An 18,798-nucleotide genomic window follows, 5' to 3' on the forward strand; every position below is an offset into this window, starting at 1 on the left:
GAGTACGTTTTTTTTTTAATCTTTCTCGAGTAAGTATTTTTCCCGCGTAAGTCTGTTTTCGAATTCTTGAGCCGACTGTTGTGTTTAATAGTGGATTTTATTCTGTGTAAGTCTTTTTTCGAATTCTCGAGGCGACTGTTGTGTTTAATAGTGGATTTTATCCTGCGTAAGTCTTTTTTCGAATTCTTGACGCCACTGTTGTGTATACTAGTAGATTTTATCCTGCATACGTCTTTTTTTGAATTTTGGACGCTGCTCTTGTGTTTTAATAGTAGATTTCATCTCGCGTAAGCCTTTTTTTCGAATTCCCGTCGCCACTGTTGTGTCTGCACAAATAATTACCAAGAACACGGAAAGTAAAGGTATAACAATAATATATTAGGAAGAAAAGTTATATACATATTTACATGTATTCAGATATACTTCAGTTGGAGATATTCAGGCAGGTGACGTGTTGCATGTCTTACTGGAGGCAACATAGGCGTCTTGCCTATTTGGCGGTCATTGCAGACTCTCCCGGTATTGGTGATTGATACCTTTATATATCTCACTCATCCACCTATGTTAATCATTGGGTGTCTCAACATTATTATTATTATTATTATTATTATTATTATTATTATTATCATTTATGTAAATGGACCACTATGTTAGGTGTATCTGAAATTTTGACACCCCTTACACAAAACTGCGAATAAAATATATAAAAAAACTCGTAATTTCTCTTTTTAAATTGGGTTGTTTATTTTCTTTATGAAATATACTTCCAAAATAAAGTATTAAAGTTGTTTAAAAAATAATAAAAATATTTTTTATGCTTAAAAAAAAGTGTTCACAAAGTGCCTGCGTGCGTTCATGCAGCCATTCTTAATGTAATTAAATCAATTGAATTTTACGAGTTAATTTTTTTTTTCAAATTTTTCACTTTAAAAATCAATCAACATTTTTCTATTGGTTCAGTTTTTAGATATTTTCAGGTTCATTGTGAAATTTTATGCTCTTTCCAATAAACCAAATATAATATTCTAGACAAGCGTTTTCTATTCATTCCCCCATTTCAAAATGTCTATTAAAATGAAAATAATTTTCTCACCTCAAATTTATAAATCACAAATTGAAAAGAAAAGATCAATAAAATCAGCTAATTTAAAACAAAAAAGAACCGTTATTTGCAAATTTACCTGTAAATCCAAAGTTTTAAAATAAAAAAAAACAAGTTTAATTTTTTTATAATCTTGATATATTGAAATAAAATAAAGAAATAAAATCACAATCGGTGTATTTTTACGGCAAAACTGATGAGTGAAATGGGATCATTTTACACCTACAGTGTCCCATATTTACCTAACTTTTGTTTACAGCACGCAATAGAAAGAGACATTAATTCTGGCGCTTAAAGCCACCAAAGATGTTAACTTAAAAAGCATACATTTGTCTCCCTTTATTTCAACTATGAAAAACATCTGATGTCGCGTTTTTTTAATCCTTGCTTAAAAATATTTTTATTTAAAAAGTAAATGGAATATAAAATATAAATATGGATAAATTCTTAAAGAATGGAAGTACCCATTGATTAGTATTTTTTATAGACATGTGATTTTTTGAAATGTATATATATTATCGGAGTAAGTAAAAATTCGTTGATTTTCTTTAAATCTTTTTTTAAAGAAAACCGATTTAAAAAAACAAATATTGCATAATTTTCTATGAACTTATATATATTTTTTCTTGTTCCTTTCATTGAAAAAATAGGGTTTGAATTATATTTTTCAAGTAGTTATAAGCTTCAGAAGATAGGTCGAATTATTCAAGTTTTTATCACGCATTTTTAATGGCGATTTCTGACACTGTAACCACTGTGTACATACACAGTGGTTACAGTCATACTTAGTATCACAATCGGCCCTTTACTCAACACTCTTCCTCTAACCTGACAGTACACAAAAATTGACAACAGAATGAGATGACAACAGTCATTTCTGAACGCATTTACCATAAAAGGTGAGTGAATCTGTAGCCCTTGATATATGTAAGGCCTTTGACAAAAGCTGGCACAAAGGGCTGTTATGTCACTTGCATCGGTGGGAGTTACCCGCCTTTGTTCAATGTTTAAAATGTAAACTCTCGGACATAAACAACGTGGTTTTAAAAAAAAAGACTTTAAACTTCTGACTTTACAGGAAAATTTATAAAAAACATTTTTTTGTTTTAAATTTGATTATATTATTTATTGATCTTTTATCTTAAATTTGTGATATATAAAACTTTGGTGAGTAAATTATTTACTTTTTGATAGACATTTCAAAATGGGGGCGTGAATTAATTCGACCCCCTGTCTTTCCAAGCTTATAACTACTTAAAAATGTAATTCAAGCCCTAATGTTTTTTCAGTTAAAGGAGAAAGGACCAATGTTTCATTAAAAAAAACGTGTTTTTCTAAGTTTTTAAACTGCTGACTTTGTAGGTAAATTTATATAAAAAACTTTTTTGTTTTAAATTTGAATATATTATTTATTGATCTTTTATCTTCAATTTGCGATATATAACACTTTGGTGAGTAAATTAATTATTTACTTTTTCATAGATATTTCAAAATGGGGAGGCGTGAATAAAAAAAACGTTTGTCTAAAATATTATAATCGGATTATTGGAAAGAGCATAAAATTTCACATTGACCCTGAAAATATCGTAAAAATTGAATGAGTAGAAAAATTTGGATAGATTTTTAAAGTTTAAAAATTGACAAATACTTAACTCTTAAAATTCAATTGATTTCATTACTGTTTTTTTTTAAATAAAAAATAATATTTCTATTACTTTTTATACAACTTTAATAGTTTATTTTGGAAGTACAATCCATTAAAAAATAAACAACCCACTTTTAAAAGAGAAATTATGAGTTTATTTATATTTTATTCGCAGTTTCCTGTTAGGGGTGTCAAAAATTCCCCCAAACTTCTGATACACCTAATGATCCGGCACAGTACATACAGCACCTAGCCTTCCCAAATGGTCACCCATCTGGTACTGGCCAGTCTCATAATTTCTTAACATCGGTGATGTGGTGGGAATCAGTGTGTCAACATAATTGTGCTGTATAATAATAATAAGCTCCTGTAATTGTAGTCATAGAAGAATGCGAGCATGACGTTGCCAACAACAGGCTGCATCGTTATATTTTTTGGATGTGGTGAGTCCAAGTGCCCCCAATGTATCAACATGGTTTGTACCATGGTTCACAATTGCCTCATCAATGACAGACGTATTTTAATTCTCGTTGTGAATGGAACATACGACCAGATACTATAAAATAGATGTTATGACAGACGTTCAATACTTAATGCCTTCGTCTAATTTCTCATATAAGCTGATTTCATAGAAATAGAAAATTAATAAAAACAGATGCCAGACATTTAGTAGACACGTGTTATATTTTTTGGATGTGGTGAGTCCAAGTGCTTCCAATGTATCAACTGAGCTTTCACCATGGTTTACAGCTGCCTCATCAATCACAGATGAAAGGCAACCAGACCTGAGTGCTGTTCCTGCTGCTGCTACAGATTTCATGACATATTGAAATTCACAATGCCAACGTTTTTACAAAAATAACATGATGTGGCATCGCTTCTTTTAATTTCATCCAAAGTTTCCTGTGGTGTGTGATTTCAAATAAGACAATTGATCACTGCATGACACTTGACAGGCTCCATTTAACACTTAAGTTATTTCAAACATTTTCAGGTGGTTCTAATGAGAATAAAAACTTTGTTTTTTAAAGAAAATTATTAACACAGATTTGGAACACAATTTTTAACACAATAATACAAACACACATATAACAATATTTTTTACTTTTTCAAATTTTATAATTTTAATTCTCATTTTGGATGGAACATACAACCAGATGCTATAAAATTGATCTTATGACAGACGTTCAATACTTTATACCTTCGTCTAATTTCTCATATAAATTGAGATAGAAAATTAATAAAAACAGGTGTTAGACATTCACAAAAGATCAAACAATACAAAAATATTTTCAGTTTTTATTATTTTATTTTGGAGGAAACAAAAAAAGACTAAAATGGTCAGGAAAGCTATGCAGAATGTGATGGTCCGGATATTTCTATGGTGATGATTAGCAACAAAGTGTTGAGTTGTGGGGCCGGAAGTTATGACAAGTGTGTTTTGAGAACAAAGTGTTTTGATTTGGAAGTTTGCCAACAGAGTGTGGAATTTACCTGATAAACTGTTAAGCATATAAGTTAGTTTTTAAAGATCCTCACTTGATTTTATTCTGATATGAATTCATATGAATAGTTATTATCCCAGTGATCGCTTAATTGAACAAGTTTGGTCTTCTATGCATTGTGTTTAAATATTTCTTAAGATTTTTTATTAGGCAAGTTAATATATTCTGATATGAATTCATATGAATAGTTATTATCCCAGTGATCGCTTAATTGAACAAGTTTGGTCTTCTATGCATTGTGTTTAAATATTTCTTAAGATTTTTTATTAGGCAAGTTAATATATTCTGATATGAATTCATATGAATAGTTATTATCCCAGTGATCGCTTAATTGAACAAGTTTGGTCTTCTATGCATTGTGTTTAAATATTTCTTAAGATTTTTTATTAGGCAAGTTAATATATTCTGATATGAATTCATATGAATAGTTATTATCCCAGTGATCGCTTAATTGAACAAGTTTGGTCTTCTATGCATTGTGTTTAAATATTTCTTAAGATTTTTTATTAGGCAAGTTAATATATTCTGATATGAATTCATATGAATAGTTATTATCCCAGTGATCGCTTAATTGAACAAGTTTGGTCTTCTATGCATTGTGTTTAAATATTTCTTAAGATTTTTTATTAGGCAAGTTAATATATTCTGATATGAATTCATATGAATAGTTATTATCCCAGTGATCGCTTAATTGAACAAGTTTGATCTTCTATGCATTGTGTTTAAATATTTCTTAAGATTTTTTATTAGGCAAGTTAATATATTCTGATATGAATTCATATGAATAGTTATTATCCCAGTGATCGCTTAATTGAACAAGTTTGGTCTTCTATGCATTGTGTTTAAATATTTCTTAAGATTTTTTATGAGGCAAGTTAATATATTCTGATATGAATTCATATGAATAGTTATTATCCCAGTGATCGCTTAATTGAACAAGTTTGGTCTTCTATGCATTGTGTTTAAATATTTCTTAAGATTTTTTATTAGGCAAGTTAATATATTCTGATATGAATTCATATGAATAGTTATTATCCCAGTGATCGCTTAATTGAACAAGTTTGGTCTTCTATGCATTGTGTTTAAATATTTCTTAAGATTTTTTATTAGGCAAGTTAATATATTCTGATATGAATTCATATGAATAGTTATTATCCCAGTGATCGCTTAATTGAACAAGTTTGGTCTTCTATGCATTGTGTTTAAATATTTCTTAAGATTTTTTATTAGGCAAGTTAATATATTCTGATATGAATTCATATGAATAGTTATTATCCCAGTGATCGCTTAATTGAACAAGTTTGGTCTTCTATGCATTGTGTTTAAATATTTCTTAAGATTTTTTATTAGGCAAGTTAATATATTCTGATATGAATTCATATGAATAGTTATTATCCCAGTGATCGCTTAATTGAACAAGTTTGGTCTTCTATGCATTGTGTTTAAATATTTCTTAAGATTTTTTATTAGGCAAGTTAATATATTCTGATATGAATTCATATGAATAGTTATTATCCCAGTGATCGCTTAATTGAACAAGTTTGGTCTTCTATGCATTGTGTTTAAATATTTCTTAAGATTTTTTATTAGGCAAGTTAATATATTCTGATATGAATTCATATGAATAGTTATTATCCCAGTGATCGCTTAATTGAACAAGTTTGGTCTTCTATGCATTGTGTTTTAATATTTCTTAAGATTTTTTATTAGGCAAGTTAATATATTCTGATATGAATTCATATGAATAGTTATTATCCCAGTGATCGCTTAATTGAACAAGTTTGGTCTTCTATGCATTGTGTTTAAATATTTCTTAAGATTTTTTATTAGGCAAGTTAATATATTCTGATATGAATTCATATGAATAGTTATTATCCCAGTGATCGCTTAATTGAACAAGTTTGGTCTTCTATGCATTGTGTTTTAATATTTCTTAAGATTTTTTATTAGGCAAGTTAATATATTCTGATATGAATTCATATGAATAGTTATTATCCCAGTGATCGCTTAATTGAACAAGTTTGGTCTTCTATGCATTGTGTTTAAATATTTCTTAAGATTTTTTATTAGGCAAGTTAATATATTCTGATATGAATTCATATGAATAGTTATTATCCCAGTGATCGCTTAATTGAACAAGTTTGGTCTTCTATGCATTGTGTTTAAATATTTCTTAAGATTTTTTATTAGGCAAGTTAATATATTCTGATATGAATTCATATGAATAGTTATTATCCCAGTGATCGCTTAATTGAACAAGTTTGGTCTTCTATGCATTGTGTTTAAATATTTCTTAAGATTTTTTATTAGGCAAGTTAATATATTCTGATATGAATTCATATGAATAGTTATTATCCCAGTGATCGCTTAATTGAACAAGTTTGGTCTTCTATGCATTGTGTTTAAATATTTCTTAAGATTTTTTATTAGGCAAGTTAATATATTCTGATATGAATTCATATGAATAGTTATTATCCCAGTGATCGCTTAATTGAACAAGTTTGGTCTTCTATGCATTGTGTTTAAATATTTCTTAAGATTTTTTATTAGGCAAGTTAATATATTCTGATATGAATTCATATGAATAGTTATTATCCCAGTGATCGCTTAATTGAACAAGTTTGGTCTTCTATGCATTGTGTTTAAATATTTCTTAAGATTTTTTATTAGGCAAGTTAATATATTCTGATATGAATTCATATGAATAGTTATTATCCCAGTGATCGCTTAATTGAACAAGTTTGGTCTTCTATGCATTGTGTTTTAATATTTCTTAAGATTTTTTATTAGGCAAGTTAATATATTCTGATATGAATTCATATGAATAGTTATTATCCCAGTGATCGCTTAATTGAACAAGTTTGGTCTTCTATGCATTGTGTTTAAATATTTCTTAAGATTTTTTATTAGGCAAGTTAATATATTCTGATATGAATTCATATGAATAGTTATTATCCCAGTGATCGCTTAATTGAACAAGTTTGGTCTTCTATGCATTGTGTTTAAATATTTCTTAAGATTTTTTATTAGGCAAGTTAATATATTCTGATATGAATTCATATGAATAGTTATTATCCCAGTGATCGCTTAATTGAACAAGTTTGGTCTTCTATGCATTGTGTTTTAATATTTCTTAAGATTTTTTATTAGGCAAGTTAATATATTCTGATATGAATTCATATGAATAGTTATTATCCCAGTGATCGCTTAATTGAACAAGTTTGGTCTTCTATGCATTGTGTTTAAATATTTCTTAAGATTTTTTATTAGGCAAGTTAATATATTCTGATATGAATTCATATGAATAGTTATTATCCCAGTGATCGCTTAATTGAACAAGTTTGGTCTTCTATGCATTGTGTTTAAATATTTCTTAAGATTTTTTATTAGGCAAGTTTTTTTTTTTTTTTTACAAAGGCATCACCACATTATCAAGGCCCAGAGGCCACTCAAGGATAAGGGTTAAAGAGTGTACAGTAGAAGTTGGTCAATATAGTAATCATTAGTAATGAAAATTTGGTAAATTTAATAACTTATATGGAACGGCTCATCAAGAACTTATTAACCTTAGACTTGAACACAACCATATTGTAGTCAGCCGGAAAGCAGGAAAACGGAAGACAATTCCATAGGCGTGCAGTTCTAAGAAAGAAGCTTTGTTCATGGAATCTATGTTTAGGTTTAGGCACAGATAAAGAGTGGGGGAAATTATTGATAGTGTTTACAGCTAGACGAGTGTTTCTTGTGAAAGTTTGGCGAGGGGGGACCATAGATTGAAGCTCAGTTGAACACTTTCCATGAAAATAACGATACATCAGAGACAAACTCGCAACATCTCTTCTGTGAGATAGAGGTTGTAAGGAGGAGAAAAGGACATCTCCTACGAGGCTACGAAGTCTATTTTGAACTCTATCAAGGCAGGACAAGTCCTTTCTAGCAGCTCCTGCCCAGATGTGGCAACAGTATTCCATCCTTGGACGTACCTGGCTCTTATATAGGTAGAGAATAGCATCAGCAGTGAGATATCTACTGGATCGATAGAAAGATCCCACCATTTTTCCAGCGGCCTTGGCAACAGATTTGATTTACGTGTTCCATTTAAGATCAGGAGTAATTGTCAAGCCCAGAAGCTTGTCAAAACTTGAGGCCTCCTGAAGACAAGAGCCATTCATTTCAATTGATGACAAATGTGGATTAAAGTTAATATATTTCATAAACTTTTGTCTTTTTGTGTGACATTCTTTAGTCAATGTTCTCAGAAATCAAGGGGCTCCCTACATATGGCTCGCTTTTGAACTCTATATGACATTGGAATTGTTTGAATCTCTTTTGCAGTTGGTCTGCTAAGTATATGGATCCCTTTTTAACTCTATATGAAATACAAAGATATTTGAATGTTCTTTAATGACCTTTTTTCTTCCGTATGTTTTTGCATATGAAGCAATAAAGGTTCCTTCTATGCAAAGAACCACAGACTTCACAGGAATTTGGTTTTTCCCTTTCATAAATATGGCTCGCTTTTGAACTTGACAAAAACAGTCTTGACAAAAACGGTTGGCCGGTTTTTTGATAGAAGCTGTCAAGCTGGCTCCTGTTTCGTGATGCTGGTATACCGTTTTGTGGTATGGATATTGGAAGATCATCAGATATTGTTTCCCGAAGATATGACGCAATGCATCTGACTTCTGTTCAAAAGAAGAAACACATAAGAAGAATGTAGTTAGTCTCCCACATGTGTTTTTATGACTCAACCGATTCGATTTCTGTGCAAGAGCCAAACCACATACTTAACAAGAATGTGGTTTAACTCTTATAACGACTGGTATGATTGATACCTTCTTAAGAGTCCAGTTTCTTCTCATATTGTACATAAGTTCTTGGTATTTTGTTATTTTCTCCCTATCTGCTCTGTTAAGGCCAGGAACATTAGAGACGCTTACTTCAACTTAAGTTTCTTTCTCTTTTTTTTTTTTTTTCATTTTCTCCCTATCTGCTCTGTTAAGGCCAGGAACATTAGGGACACTTACTTCAACTTAAGTTTCTTTCCTGTATGTCTTTTCATATGAGTCGACAAATTTGACTTCTGTGCAAAAGAAGAACCACATATTCCGCAAACATGTGGTTTCTCTCCCGTATGTGTTTTTATATGAGTCGACAAATTTGACTTCTGTGCAAAAGAAGAACCACATACTTTACAAGAATGTGGTTTCTCTCCCGTATGTGTTTTCATATGAGTTAACAAACTTGACTTCTGTGTAAAAGCAGAATCACATACTTCACATGAATGTGGTTTCTCTCCCGTATGTGTTTTAATATGCTGAAACAAAGTAGACTTTTGTGCAAAAGAAGAACTACATACTTCACAAGAATGTGGTTTCTCTCCTGTATGTGTTTTCATATGGATCAACAAACGTGACTTATAGGCAAAAGAAAAACCACATACTTCACAGGAATGTGGCTTGTCCCCCGTATGTGTTTTCATATGAGACAACAAATTTGACTTATGTACAAAAGAAGAACCACATACTTCACAAGAATGTGGTTTCTCTCCCATATGTGCTTTTATATGATTTAACAAAGTTGATTTCTGTGCAAAAGAAGAACCACATACTTCACAAGAATGTGGTTTGTCTCCAGTATGTCTTTTCATATGAGCCAACATATTTGACTTCTGTGCAAAAGAAGAACCACATACTTCACATGAATGTGCTTTCACTCCCGTGTGTGTTTTCATATGATCTAACAAACTTGACTTCCATGCAAAAGAAGAACCACAAACTTCACATGAATGTGGTTTCTCTCCTGTATGTTTTTTCATATGACTTAACAAGCCTGACTTCCATGCAAAAGAAGAACTACATACTTCGCATAAATGTGACTTCTCTCCTGTATGTTTCTTCATATGAATCAACAAATATGACTTTGATGCAAAAGAAGACCCACATACTTCACAAGAATGTCGTTTGTCTCCCATGTTTGATTGCATCTGATCCGCAAAAAGTATATTGAATTGAGTGTATGATAATAAGCTGATAGGTTTCAACTTTGGAGAATTTCTATGAAGGAATTTAGAATTATTTTAAAATGTTTTCAGTTAACAATGAAGAAAGGTGCTGCATCTATTACTGGAGTTCTTTTCATTGTTTCAAATTCTGGAAATATTCAATAAATATGAAAAAATAAAATTCATGTGGTAAAATTGAATTTATTGTTTATTTTCATTAAAAATATCCACAACATTTATTAATTAAATTCAAAATAAAATGAGCATAGTTTTATGCAATACTGGTTGGTTAACAAAATTAACTTGTTTCTATTGTCAAATATTGAACTAAAATTTTCACATTGATTACTCGTATTTTGATTCTCCTTTCGTAAAAATCTAATTTGAAATTTTAAGATTTCACCAAGTCCTCTGACTATATGACCATGGGTTTTTGCAGATAATTTAGGAACTATTTTGTTTCCAAATGTTATCAATATTTTTTACTACACCTATACATACACACATTATATATATATATATATATATATATATAGTGAGTGACACCAAAAAAGTCCGCACTTGTAATTTTTCAAAACCAAAGATTTTAGCTAAATTAAATATAACTTCTAATTCACCTTTTATACCTCTATAATTTTTTGTTGTTTTATTTTACATACACTTATCAAAGCCCGGAGGCCACTCGAGTATAAGGGTCAATGAGTATGCAGTAGTCAATGGGATGTTAATCGTTAGTAGTGGAAATTTGGTAAATTGAATTACTTAAGGGGACGGTTCAACAAGAATTTGTTTATGTTGGACTTGAAGACGACTAAATTGTAGTCAACTGGAAAGCAAGCAAATGAAAGAGAGTACCACAGGCCTGCAGTTCTAAGAAAGAAGCTTTGTTCATGGAATGTACATTTAAGTTTAAGCACGGATAAAGAGTTGGGGAAATTATTGATAGTTATTTTAGCTAGACGAGTGTTTTTCATACATGTTTCATATTTGACTTCTAATTGACATATTCTAGTGTTCATGTCAATTTTAAAAAGTAACTTCTGATCAGGAAGGTAAAAAGAAACTCCGTGCAATTGAAAATTGTATTTTAATATAATTTTAGAACATTAATCCAACACAAATACAACATAAACACAATGAACTAGTTAATATTTAGTAGCATAGCATTGACAGTCTGCAATTTTGGGGGTTTTCTTTGAATTATTCTGTGGCAATACTCTGTACAAAGTTTTTTTTTTCAGATTTTAAATCTCATCATTGTGTCGCTGTTGCTTGATGTAATACCATACGTTTTTGATAGGATTGAGGTCTGGAGATTCTGCAGTCAATCCAAACACGGAATATCATTCTCTTCAAGGAACATCTTAACATTGCCAGTTGTGTGAATGAAGCATTATTCTTCATGAAGATGGTATTTTCATTCAAATTCTGGCCAAAGTAGTGTAGAAAATGCTCAGTTAACATATTAATGTACTTAGGCGAATTAATTCGACCTTGAAAGCGAAATATAGGACCTGGACAATTGGCACTAATAACGCCCACATTAAAACTGAACCTCTACCACCTTGCAACTGTGCACGTAGGATTAGTGCCGATTACTTTATTAGATAAACCAAAAAGGTGGAGATCACAAAGAGAAAGTCGAAGCATATGGATTAAATGTAACGTTGTATAATCTGAAACGACAAAAATTACCATTACAGATGTTTAGATGCCTAAAACGTTGATATTTTAAGCTAAGTTAAAGCTCATTTTTTGCTGCAGAGTTTTTTGACTTCTCGATTTTGTTATTTTTTAAATTGATATGAACACTAGCATATTTCAATTAAAAGTTGAATATGAACAGGTAAAATTATAGAGAAATAAAAGATGATTCAAGTGAGGTATAAGGTTTAAACAGTTACATGCAATTTAGCTTAACTTTGCAGTTTTTGAAAAAAATACAAGTGCGGACTTTCTTTTTGGCGTCACTATATATACGGATGTATAGAAACTTTTTACTACTTATTACTATATTTTTTATTATTAATGGTTCCCATATTGTGTTAAATACTATACTAGGCTTAGTAATTGATCATCACCCAGAATATATATGGTTTCCTTAAGCCAGATTACTCTTTATTGTTCTTCTCCATTTATAATTTTTATTTCATCCCATAAGGGTAGATGCTTTGCCTTTTACATCCATATATATTCCGTCATAACTAGTTTTTCAATCTCTCCAATGTTTTGCTAACCTTACTGTGAGTGACATGGCTCACATTTGTATAATTTCCAATAAACCGCTTGACACACACAACGTGCTTCTGAGGAGTCGTACCACACTTGAATACTATGACGTTTTATAGATTACAGATTATTTCAATATTTTTTGTCAATTCATTCTTATATGGTATACAAACTGTGGTCTCTATAACATAAAGGCAGTTTTCAGAAGCAATTTGACTATCTGGAAACATCTTGTGTCTTGCTCTCTGATGAAGGGTTTTTCTTAAACTTTCCACCTCATTTTAATATGTATTGTTATTATATTGTTATTAGTATGTATTGATTTTGCTCGGTGTTTTCGGAAACAGACTGTTATTTTCTTTACATTATATAGATTGTGAGGATTGAAGTGTTGATACTGGCTACATATTTAAAGATATATAGAGTGTTATTAGAGTCTTAATGATGTAAACCCCATGTAGCATAACATGGAAAATAAAAGACACAAGAGTTTGATTTGGAGTGGTATTATTATTTTGTTCTTTCGTCGGTGGCAATGTTGTTATAATGGAGGAGTATCTATTTTCAAATTTTGTGCAGGGATTGACTTCACTATTGAAAAAAGGCAGTGGTGTCAATAACAATAAAAATAAATAAGAGGGAAATCTCGTTTTAGGAAAATAAGAGACAGTGGAAAAAAGGAGGTGGATTAATGATGTCTAGTGGTATTTCAGGGTGACCGGAGTAGTAGATGAGGAAATATATCAGAAGGCCCTAGCAAAAGTTAAATGGAAGATCTGGCTCGACATAAGGCAGGAGTATGAAAAAAATCCCATAGAGGTTTGTCACATGAGGCAGTGGATTCTAGTTGAGGCTATGGGCCCAGTCAGTCCTCAAAATACGGAGACAGACGTAAAAGAGGAAACCAATTAGAAAGTAAGGGACTAGTACATGAAGTAAAGAGAAGTAAATAGGCAGGTAGATAACTAGATATTAGTTATTGTGGTGAGGTGGGCCATATACAGAGATTCTGCAGGAAGCATATCCAAGGAAACGTGAGCACTCCATTCCTGTGATGCCTTATAAATGGAACAAGGGCATCAATGCACATAGTTGGTAATATGGGCACATCAAATTCCTTTTCAATAAGAATTCAGGGAGAGAATTATAGCACTCTGTTGGATAGGGGAGCAGAGGTGTCAGTAATAAAATTTTTTAAAGCCATCAGACAGAAACCTAATTGTGATAAAAACCTTAGTTTAAGAACAGCTAATGATGTCCATATTAATTGTAGAAGGGTTTGTTCGATTAAGATTAGGGATAGGAAGTCAGTCTATCCACAAGGACTTCTTTCTTCCAGAGCATCTCAACACAAGTGTCATACTAAACCACAACTTAAGAAAAATTGATTAGGATGTACTTTGATTTAGGAGTAATAAGAATATTCAATGAGTATATCGCTCTGGAAGATTATGTCTATATTTCATCAATAGTTCAGTTAGCACAGAAAATTCAGTTAGCAATAAGAATTACATTAAAACACCAGCATCTGCATATATACTTGAGAAGGAGCTGCAAAATAACTAAGTGTAGTGTGACTGGTAACATTATCGAGATTACCATGAATGATGAACAAAAGAGAAAAAAAATTGAAGGGAATAAAAATACCTCAAGAGATTTTGCTGAAGTGGAGCAGTTGAATCTCTACAGTTCCAGGTGATGATTGTCTGAAGACAGCGTTTCAATCCTACCCAAAGCCGGCCAGCCCAAAACGTGGTGAGACGACAACAACTACCGAAGCCAGTAATTGCAGTGAATGCAGTCAGGAGATTCAGTTTCTATCCGTCGCGGTTACTAACTGACAAAGGCCAGAGGAATACTTGGCCGAAACGTCCTGAAACAACTAATAAAAGATAGCGATAATTGTCCGCAATAAATAAAATTAATAAATACTGCTCATCCCAATGAATTCCAATTAAAATAATAAAAAAATGTTGTGATTTGTTTGTATCGTTTGGATTATTTGGACTATTGTTCTCATCTTAAATGTTATTTTTACAATGTTTGCACAATAAATAACACTCAAGATGAGAACAGTAGTCTTAATAATTTAAATAATACAAACAATTATTCCTCATCTAAAAAAATCAGAACCTTAATATTGTAATTTGTTTAAAAATCATGATTATTTTTTTATTTAGTCAAAGTTGTTTGTAAGGTTTATTGAATGTATTTTTGAGAAAAATTAAAAATACAACATACGTTTCTTTAATTATCAGCATTCTTTAAACAAACGAACAGAAAATTTGATAACTGCATTTCCAAATAAATTAACAGAAAAACTCTTTGGTACATTTACGTGTGTAAAGTTTCTAATACATCGATCCCTCATATTGAAACCACTAGACGAGAATACAAACAGTTAATTAAAGAAAGGAGAAAACGACTAAATATAAAAAAGGCTAAAAATGGCTAAATTCGCAAAATTGGCTAAAAAGTCGATGTTTTCAAAATGGATGATCGATTTACTAGAATGTTGTATTAGAAACAAAGCACAACTTAAAAATTGTAAATATTGAAATTTTTTTGATAATCTGGTAGATTAGTGACAAGTACACAGGAGCATATCACTTTCATACATGCGTCGACCATTTTGTTTTTTTTACTTTAGACCAGTGAAAATAATTTAATATTCATAACTGTTTTCATTGTAAACAATAAAGAAGTTGTTCTGGTCAATGTCTAGAATCTTTCAACCTCCCTCCTCCCATAAACAACTTTTATGATTACCATTTTTATAAGTTTTGGGGAGTGCTGAAAACGAATATATGCTTTAACAGTGGCACAGAGAAATAGTTTTGAAATAGATTTGAAAAATGTAATTTTTTTTAAAAGTGGGGTATCACTTTTTATTATGAATTTAACGTAAAATGAGCACCCACTTTATGGCAAACTAGTGAATGGAGATAATTTTTTTTCTAATTTCATCTTTCAATAAAGCCCTAAGACATTAAAGAATAGAAAACAGATATTTGTCAGTCCTTATGTTATCAGTGGTGACCATTTCTGCAAGTTTAATGGGATATTCATTTTCAGCATACAAAAAACTATAGAAATCGTCATCTGATTGTTAAGGTCAAAAGTAAGTGACAATTTACCAAAACGGCTTTCAGGCTCCCCCCCCCCCACATTATCACCGTGTGGCCTGAATGTGAGTGCTCATTTGGTGCTAGTGCACTTATTGATCCGTGCTATTTTAAGAATAATATTTTCAAGTTTAATTAAAGTTTTATGATATCTTTTTTTATTTTATTTAATTGTAAGTTTAAGTACAGAACAGGTACAAAAAAACCCTCTCCCCATGTTCAGAATGGCTTTCTAAAAATAAGATTATTATTTCAGCATAGATCAATAAGTGCACTAGTACCGCTCATTTTACATAAAATTAATAAATAAATAAATTTATTTAAAAAAAGTGATTCCCACTTTTAGAAATCTAATTCCTTGCGCCACTTTTGAAATATATATTTGTTTCAAGCACACCTGAAAAACTAAAAAAGTTTTCATTGTAAAGATTTTTTTTAGAGTTTTTTTTTTATTGCTTTACGTCAGATTCTAGACCATTAATTTTTTTTTTTTATGTTCAAGTATTGAAAATAAAATAATAGATTAGGGATAATAATCCACTAAGAAAATTAAAAAAAACCCATAAAAACAAAAACCATTAAACAATGAAAACCATTTAAGATTTATAGCTTTTTTTTTTCTTTGGTGAACGAAGAAACAACATTAGTTAAAAATATTTAAAATGTATAAAATTATTTTTTTCTTTTTACATTTAAGTCAATATTGAAAAGAAAAAACAATCGCCAATGAAAATTTTCAACAATAAATCAACATTTTCATTAGGATTATTCGCTTAGTAAATGTAGTTATCTCCCTTACATTTTTAACGTATTCTGCAAATGTGCAAAAATCGAAACTAAATTCATGTAGTAATACTTACGTTTTTGTTTTATAATCTGTTTTGGATTAACTTTATCTGCTTTTATAAATGAAAAGATTTTTCAAATGTGATGGACTTTACAAGCTCAACTTAACATTCAAGATGACGAACGGAAGAGCAAGTTCGCAGAAAACAAAATTGAAGAGGAAAATAAAAAAAAGAAATCATTTCGAAATAGAACCGATCTATTTAAAATAAAATTAGTATAAAATTAGTATTATTTTATTTAACATTTTAATATTTACATGAGAGAGAACAGATTACAAGTTTCATCTTTATTAATTGTTTAATTCGTTGCACGTACAATTTAGTGGGGGGGCGGGAATTGATAGTTTTTTTAAGCAGCCTTTTCGTATTTTTATTTATTTATTTATTTATTTATTTATTTACTATTTGTTTCCTGATTATTTTTTAATTGTGTTTGAAAGATTAAAGCCTAAAGTTAATCTGGTGCTTGTGCAGTTTATCAAATATTAAAAATGGAGATATTGGAAAAGTTATTCTGAAAAATGTATTTACGGCGTCGTCAGAAACTGACAAACGAAACTGACAATTTCAGTTAAATTTATAAGTTAAAGAAATTCTTTTTAAGAATCCCTTGAAAGATAAATATTAGCTTTCTATGACTATTTCAAAGATAATTAATAAAGTAAAGTCTTAAGTTATTAAATTAATATATATATATATATATATATATATATATATATATATATATATATATATATATATATATATATATACCTTGTTTGTGCAAAAAAAAAAAAAAAAAAAAATTAGCTCCCTCGCCCCAAGCTAGAGTTTTGCACAATCAAACAACGCATCCGTATTTGTCTAAATAAATAATTTTAAAAAATTAATCATTATTAAAAAATAATACCAATTTTTTTTAGTTATTTTTCTAAATGAATTTGGATTTAAATTATTATATATATATTTTTTATATATATATTAGGTATGGGCAAAAATGGGCGGACAAAAATAGAAAGACGATTTATCGTAATTTTTTTTTTTGTAGGTGTCCAACTACTTTTTTTTTTTTAGATCAATATTAGTTTTCTGGGTCTATTTCAAAGATAATTAGTAAAGTCCCAAGATATTGAATTAAATAATAAAAAAAAACAAAAATTCATTAGCCCCAAAACGGATTGACGTTCGCAAAACGCAACAAACTAAAATTTTGTAAACACGGAATGTACGAAGGCCCAAAGTGCCAGGCAGTCGAAAGACTATGCAAACGACGTCATGTAATTAAAAGGGAGGAAGGGTGTGATATTTTCCCCGGTGCCCGGAAAACTCGTCCCGGGAAAACTCGTCTCCGGAAAACTCGTCTCCGGAAAACTCGTCCCCTTTCGCTAGGTAGGAAAACTGGTCCCTTATTGAATAAATATCGATTGAAAACACATTTTATGATCGTTCTTGAAGGAGATATATTTTTTTTTAAAATAGACTATAGCCCCCCCCCCATAATATTTAAAAAAAAAAAAAATTTTACTTGTTTAATGTTTTTTTAATCGATTTTCTAAGTGTCCGTTTTCTACCTAACTGGCTAAGTTCTTAGTGGTTTCACTTATTTTAAAGCGTTTATTATGTTCAAAAACGAGACCGCATATTTTTTATACTAATATAAAATAATTTACTTTTTTACTGTTGTTATAAAAGGGTAAAATCGATTTTTCTACTTCACCGACTATGTTATTGTTGTGTGTTGTTTAATTTATTTGGAATCGTTTATTCGGTAAAGAAAAAAAAACACAGAAAACAAGCAAAAAAACATGTCGAGTGTTACGTGAGAACGAGAAATAATGTCCGATATATCACATCTTAAGAGTCTTGATAATCGCTAAAAAATAGAAAATTAAAGAAATTACTGAGGGAGATTTGGTTTTAAAAAGAAAATAATAAATTTTAGGGTTTGTATTACTGTACACATAGATTCGAAAAAGTTATCAAAAAAACAACAAATATATAACAAATAAATGTTATCAAAGGCAAGATAAGTTACTTTCCTACCAAACTGGATATATTTTTTGTGTTTTTATTCAATGTAACATGTTTATTCAGCTCGAAAAACATACAGTGTTTACCGATGTATTGGACAATTCAAAATGGCGGCCGACTCTCTCTTAAACACGGTAAATTCGGGAAAAGGTGTTATAAATAATAAACTAGACAAAATACTATTAAAAAAAAAACACCGAATATATGTCAACCTATGTCACGGTAATATATATTGAGCGAATTTCTAACAGTATTTTGTCTAGTTTATTATTTATAACACCTTTTCCCGAACTTACCGTGTTTAAGAGAGAGTCGGCCGCCATTTTGAAT

The 18,798-nt window shown here is 30.2% G+C and overlaps 1 long non-coding RNA gene across 1 annotated transcript; it reads right to left on the bottom strand.

Moving 5' to 3' along the window:
* Positions 1–8,811: 8,811 nt before the first annotated feature.
* Positions 8,812–16,581, bottom strand: LOC145270048 (uncharacterized). The gene is made up of 3 exons (XR_013865295.1): positions 16,471–16,581; positions 14,133–14,367; positions 8,812–10,404 (listed from the first exon to the last, which is right to left on the bottom strand). It is a non-coding gene; the product is annotated as an uncharacterized LOC145270048 (long non-coding RNA).
* Between the last annotated feature and the right edge of the window lie 2,217 nt (positions 16,582–18,798).

This window comes from Euprymna scolopes, chromosome 46 (genome assembly GCF_053919585.1).
Source record: "Euprymna scolopes isolate OS-2025 chromosome 46, ASM5391958v1, whole genome shotgun sequence".
Taxonomy (NCBI): Eukaryota; Metazoa; Mollusca; class Cephalopoda; order Sepiida; family Sepiolidae; genus Euprymna; species Euprymna scolopes.